Source organism: Entelurus aequoreus, linkage group LG03 (assembly GCF_033978785.1).
Source record: "Entelurus aequoreus isolate RoL-2023_Sb linkage group LG03, RoL_Eaeq_v1.1, whole genome shotgun sequence".
In the NCBI taxonomy this organism is placed as follows: domain Eukaryota; kingdom Metazoa; phylum Chordata; class Actinopteri; order Syngnathiformes; family Syngnathidae; genus Entelurus; species Entelurus aequoreus.
Window position 1 is genome coordinate 87,845,512 of NC_084733.1, and position 6,355 is coordinate 87,851,866.

The 6,355-nt window shown below is 41.6% G+C and overlaps 1 protein-coding gene across 1 annotated transcript in view; it reads left to right on the forward strand.

The window, feature by feature from the left end:
* Nucleotides 1-6,355, forward strand: part of LOC133647038 (uncharacterized) — a 113,609-nt gene that overhangs the window by 98,269 nt on the left and 8,985 nt on the right. The window lies entirely within an intron of this gene.

A 6,355-nucleotide genomic window follows, 5' to 3' on the forward strand; every position in this document is an offset into this window, starting at 1 on the left:
TATTTATTTTAAAGATTTTTGCAATTAAAAAACCCCCAATAAAATAAGAAATCACATGCTTCATTTTTTCCACATTTAGTTATGTTACAGTCCTATTCCAAAATTGATTACATTCATTTTTGTCCTCAAAATTCTACACACAATAACCCATAATGACAATGTGAAAAACATTATTTAGAGATTTTTGCAAATGTATGAAAAATAGATAATCTAAGAAATCACACACTTCACTTTTTCCCCATTTTGTCAGGTTACAGCTGTCCTCAAAATTCTACACACAATACCCCATAATAAAAATGTGATGATTTATAATTTTTTTTTAAAGATTTTTGCAATTTAAAAAAAAACAATATACTAAGAAATCACATTTCACACTTAATTTTCCACATGTAGTTATGTTACAGCCTCAGCGAGCTCAGCGAAGTGTCTCGCATTGACCAGTACTTCTTAAGAAGTAGGCCAAATCAGTTGAGTGAAGCCCGGAGGCAGGAGAACCCCCACTGTCCTCAGGGAATCAGAACATCGAAAGAAGCTCAATGTCGCATAGACCCTCTAGCATTTTCCAGCCTGGAGCCTAACCAGCCACAGCCAGCAGCAGCCTCCAGACCGGAGCCCAGCCAGCCAGCACCAGTCCTGCAGCAGCCAGCTGCAGTCTCCAACATTGATCCCAGCCAGTTTCTGCCCGCAACGGAGAGGAAGATGGAAGGAAGGAAAGCCCAGATCCTGTGGCCCAAGTCCAACCAGAAGAGAGAGTGGGAGACCGTTGACTCAGACCTGGTCCTCCTTCTAGAACAACAGAAGGGTCCTGTTGAAAGAAAACTGGACAACATGGGAGCCACCATCTACAGCTATGGTGCCGAAAGATTTGGGGTAAAGAGCAAGGCACAAAGGCAGCAAAAAGGCCCTCCCTCTGGACCTCATAACAACTAACAAGGTCCAGAAGGCAGCGTGAAATTGACAGCTTGGTGAAAGAAAGAAGACAATTGAGGAAGCAGTGGAGAAAGGCAACAGAAATAGAAAGAGGGGGAATTGAAGTTCTGCAGGCTGAAATAAAGCAACGACTGACAAAGCTGCGAAGAGCAGAGCATCTCAGACGACAACGCAAGAGGAAAGAACGGACAAGAACCCTCTTCTATAGCAATCCCTACAATTTTGTCAAAGGTCTTTTTGAGCAAGAGAAGAGTGGGAGCCTCAAAGTACCCATAAAAGACCTGGAGGAGCACCTGAGGAAGACCTACACTGACGGCCAGAGGCATGAGCCAGTAACTGTCCCGCCCGACATGCCACCAATTCATGCACCTGAACACCTAATGGACATAAAATCTCCCACATGGAGCGAGGTGGAGAGGACTGTGAAGCAGGCAAGTTCAGCATCATCACCCGGGCCCAATGGTATCCCGTATAGGCTTTATAAGAACACCCCCAGAGTCTTAAGATACCTTTGGAAGCTGATGAAGGTAGCATGGCAGAAGGGAGTGATACCGAAAGCTTGGCGAAGAGCAGGAGGCATCCTGATCCCCAAAGAGAATGACTCGTCATCCATAGGCCAGTTTCGCCAGATCAGCTTGCTGAATGTAGAGGGGAAGATTTTCTTCAGTGTCCTTGCCCAGAGGCTCTCTACGTTCCTGCAAAGAAACAGCTTTATTGATACATCGGTGCAGAAAGCTGGGATCCAGGGTTTCTCAGGATGCTTGGAACACGCCAATATGATCTGGCACCAGATACAAACTGCGAAAAAAGAACGGAGAGACCTACATGTGGTGTTCTTAGACCTTGCCAACGCCTTTGGGTCAGTCCCTCATAAGATCTTGTGGACGGCCTTCAATTTCTTTGGTGTACCTAACCAAGTCACTGAACTGGTCAAGAGTTACTTTCAGGATCTCCAGTTCTGCGTAACAGTTGAGGGCAACACCACCTCCTGGCAGCATCTGGAAATTGGCATCATGGCGGGCTGCACAGTTTCCCTTCTGGCATTCGTCATGGCAATGGAGCTGGTCATACGGGCATCCCAGTGGGTAGTGGGAAGTGAGAGGACCAAGAGTGGCCTACGTCTTCCGCCAATTAGAGCCTTTATGGATGACATGACCGTCATTACAACAACAAAACCATGCACCAGACGCTTGCTGCAGAAACTCCAGGAAAACATTCAATGGGCACGGATGGACTTCAAGCCAAGCAAGTCACGCAGCATCTCCATCATAAAAGGCCAACTAACAGGTGAGCGGTTCCACATCAGCGAGGAACCAATTCCAACACTCCTAGAGAAGCCCATCAAGAGCCTCGGAAGATGGTATAATGCAGATCTCAGAGACACCCAGCAACTTGAACAACTGCGGCAGGACACGGCTAACGGCCTCAGGCAGATTAATAGCACTGCACTACCAGGGAAACTGAAGCTCTGGTGCCTGCAGTTTGGATTGCTACCCAGACTCCGGTGGCCGTTAACTATGTATGAGGTCTCAATATGCTATGCTACTCGCTTGGAAAGGCTAGTGAACTCGCATGTAAGGAAGTGGCTCGGACTTCCAAAGTGCTTCAGCAGCGTTGGACTCTACAGCAACGGAGCCCTGTCGCTGCCAATTTCTAGCCTGGTCGAAGAGTTCAAATGTGCCAAGGTGAGGCTGGAGATGTCCCTCACTGACTCCCGGGACCCTGTAGTGAGAGCCGCCGCTCCTTGCCTCGTTACAGGGCGGAAGTGGACCCCAGTCACAGCTGTGCTACAGGCCAAATCAGCTTTGCTCCATCGTGACGTAGTGGGCCATGTCCAAGAAGGCAGAGGAGGCTTTGGCCTTGGAACCGTAACTCCTCTCTGGCAAAAGGCATCTGCAACCGAACGTCGAACTATGGTTGTAGAGGAAGTGCGTCGTCAGGAGGAAACAACCAGACGTTCCAAAGCCGCAACACAAGCCAAACAGGGCCGCTGGACAAGGTGGGAGGGTGTTGAAAAGAAAAAACTCACGTGGAGCGAACTTTGGGGCATGGAATCCAACAGACTGAGTTTCATCGTTCGAGCAACATATGATACGCTACCATCTCCCATAAACCTACAACAATGGTTTGGAAAGGACCCATCCTGTCCCCTGTGTACAAACCCAGCAACACTCAAGCACATAATGGTTGGCTGTAGAACCAGCCTCACTCAAGGCAGATATACGTGGAGACATAACCAGGTCCTTAGATGTCTAGCTGACAAACTTGAGTACAGGAGGATATCCATCAATGCCCAACCCATCAACAACCAGGAAGTGTGCCGACACCTACCAGCGTTTGTTCGGGAGGGGGAAAAGCTGAAGACGAGACCTTCAAATCCTGATCTAAGCCCATTGAATGCAGCCAGGGACTGACAGATGCGAGTCGACTTAGATCAGAGGCTCATTTTCCCCCCGGCGATCGCAACGACCACCCTGTGTCCAGACCTCGTCCTATAGTCTGAAACCTGCCATACAGTCTATATTATTGAACTGACAGTTCCGTGGGAGGATGCCATCGAAGAAGCGTATGAACGCAAGAAGCTGCGGTACTCCAACCTTGCAGCTGAGGCAGAGGACAGAGGCTGGAGGGTAAGGGTGCGCCCAGTGGAGGTGGGCTGTAGGGGCTTTGTAGCAAGCACAACAGCAAAGCTCCTTAGGGAGGTTGGAGTCAGAGGGCAGGCTCACAGACAGGCCATTAAAGAGCTGGCCAACACAGCAGAGAGGACGAGCCATTGGTTGTGGTTGAGGAGGAGTGACACCAGCTGGGCTGCTAAGGCTAACACCTAATGGGATGCACACACCCAGGGATTTGATCACCCTGGGGTGGGCCCTTCCTCGGCAGAGGGTGTCTTGTGGTAAGCCGGGCTGAAACACCCCGTGACGCTGGGGCACACAACTGAAGATGTGTCCCAATGGTGGAAAAGCCTCCCAGCAGTGTCACTTAGCCTCATTTAGGTATGCGGTCAGGTGCAAGCCTGGCTCCGGGAGGAGGACGCCCCTGCCATGCAGAGTCCCCAGGGATTGTACCAACTAGTCCTTTCAACAAATTCTTTCCACATTTAGTTATGTTACAGTCGTATTCCAAAATTGAATACATTCATTTTTGTCCTCAAAATTCTACACACAATACCCCATAATGACAATGTGATTATTATAAAAACTTTTTTTTTTTTTAAAGATTTTTGCAATTAAAAACATTTCTAAACTAAGAAATCACATGCTTATTTTTTTCCACATTTGGTTATATTACAGTCTTATTCCAACATTGAATACATTTATTTTTGTCCTCAAAATTTGAATACATTCATTTTTGTCCTAAAAATTCTACACACAAAACCCCATAATGACAATATAGACACATATATCATGTGTTGTCTTCATTATAAAACTTTTAAAGTCATTTTGATAGTAGGCTAATATAGACACTTACAGTACATCATGTGTTGCTTTCATTATAACACTTATATAAGACTTTAAAAGTCATTTTGATAGTAGGCTAATATACACACTTACATCATGTGTTGTGTTCATTGTAACACTTATATAAGACTTTTAAAGTCATTTTGATAGTAGGCTAATATAGACACTTACATCATGTGTTGTCTTCATTGTAACTCTTTATAAGACTTTTAAAGTCATTTTGATAGTAGGCTAATATAGACACGTACATCATGTGTTGTCTTCATTGTAGCACTTATATAAGACTTTTGAAGTCATTTTGATAGTAGGCTAATATAGACACTTACAGTAGATCATGTGTTGCTTTCATTATAACACTTATATAAGACTTTTAAAGTCATTTTGATAGTAGGCTAATATAGACACTTACATCATGTGTTGTCTTCATTGTAACACTTATATAAGACTTTTAAAGTCATTTTGATAGTAGGCTAATATAGACACTTACAGTACATCATGTGTTGCTTTCATTATAACACTTATATAAGACTTTTAAAGTCATTTTGATAGTAGGCTAATATAGACACTTACATCATGTGTTGTCTTCATTGTAACACTTATATAAGACTTTTAAAGTCATTTTGATAGTAGGCTAATATAGACACTTACATCATGCGTTGTCTTCACTATAACACTTACATAAGACTTTTAAAGTCATTTTGATAGTAGGCTAATATTGACACTTGCATCATGTGTTGTCTTCATTATTACACTTATATAAGACTTTTAAAGTCATTTTGATAGTAGGCTAATATAGCTAATATAGACACTTACATCATGTGTTGCCTTCATTGTAACACTTATATAAGACATTTAAAGTCATTTTGATAGTAGGCTAATATAGACACTTACATCATGTGTTGTCTTCATTAGAACACCTATATAAGACTTTTAAAGTCATTTTGATAGTAGGCTAATATAGCTAATATAGACACTTACATCATGTGTTGTCTTCATTATAACTTTTGCATAAGAATTTTTAAGTCATTTTGATAGTAGGCTAATATAGCTAATATAGACACTTACATCATGTGTTGTCTTCATTATAACTTTTACATAAGGATTTTAAAGTCATTTTGATAGTAGGCTAATATAGACACTTACATCATGTGTTGTCTTCATTAGAACACCTATATAAGACTTTTAAAGTCATTTTGATAGTAGGCTAATATAGCTAATATAGACACTTGCATCATGTGTTGCCTTCATTATAACACTTATATAAGACTTTTAAAGTCATTTTGATAGTAGGCTAATATAGCTAATATAGACACTTACGTCATGTGTTGTCTTCATTGTAACACTTTTAAAGTCATTTTGATAGTAGGCTAATATAGACACCTACATTTATGTTATCTTCATTATAACACTTATATAAGACTTTTAAAGTCATTTTGATAGTAGGCTAATATAGACACTTACATCATGTGTTGTCTTCATTAGAACACCTATATAAGACTTTTAAAGTCATTTTGATAGTAGGCTAATATAGCTAATATAGACACTTACATCATGTGTTGCCTTCATTATAACTTTTACATAAGAATTTTAAAGTCATTTTGATAGTAGGCTAATATAGATACTTACATCATGTGTTGTCTTCATTATAACACCTACATAAGACTTTTAAAGTCATTTTGATAGTAGGCTATTGATAGTAGGCTAATATAGACACTTACATCATGTGTTGTCTTCATTATAACACTTATATAAGACTTTTAAAGTCATTTTGATAGTAGGCTAATATAGACACTTACATCATGTGTTGTCTTCATTGTAACACGTTTAAAGTCATTTTGATAGTAGGCTAATGTAGACACCTACATTTATGTTATCTTCATTATAACACTTATATAAGACTCTTAAAGTCATTTTGATAGTAGGCTAATATAGACACTTACATCATGCGTTGTCTTCACTATAAC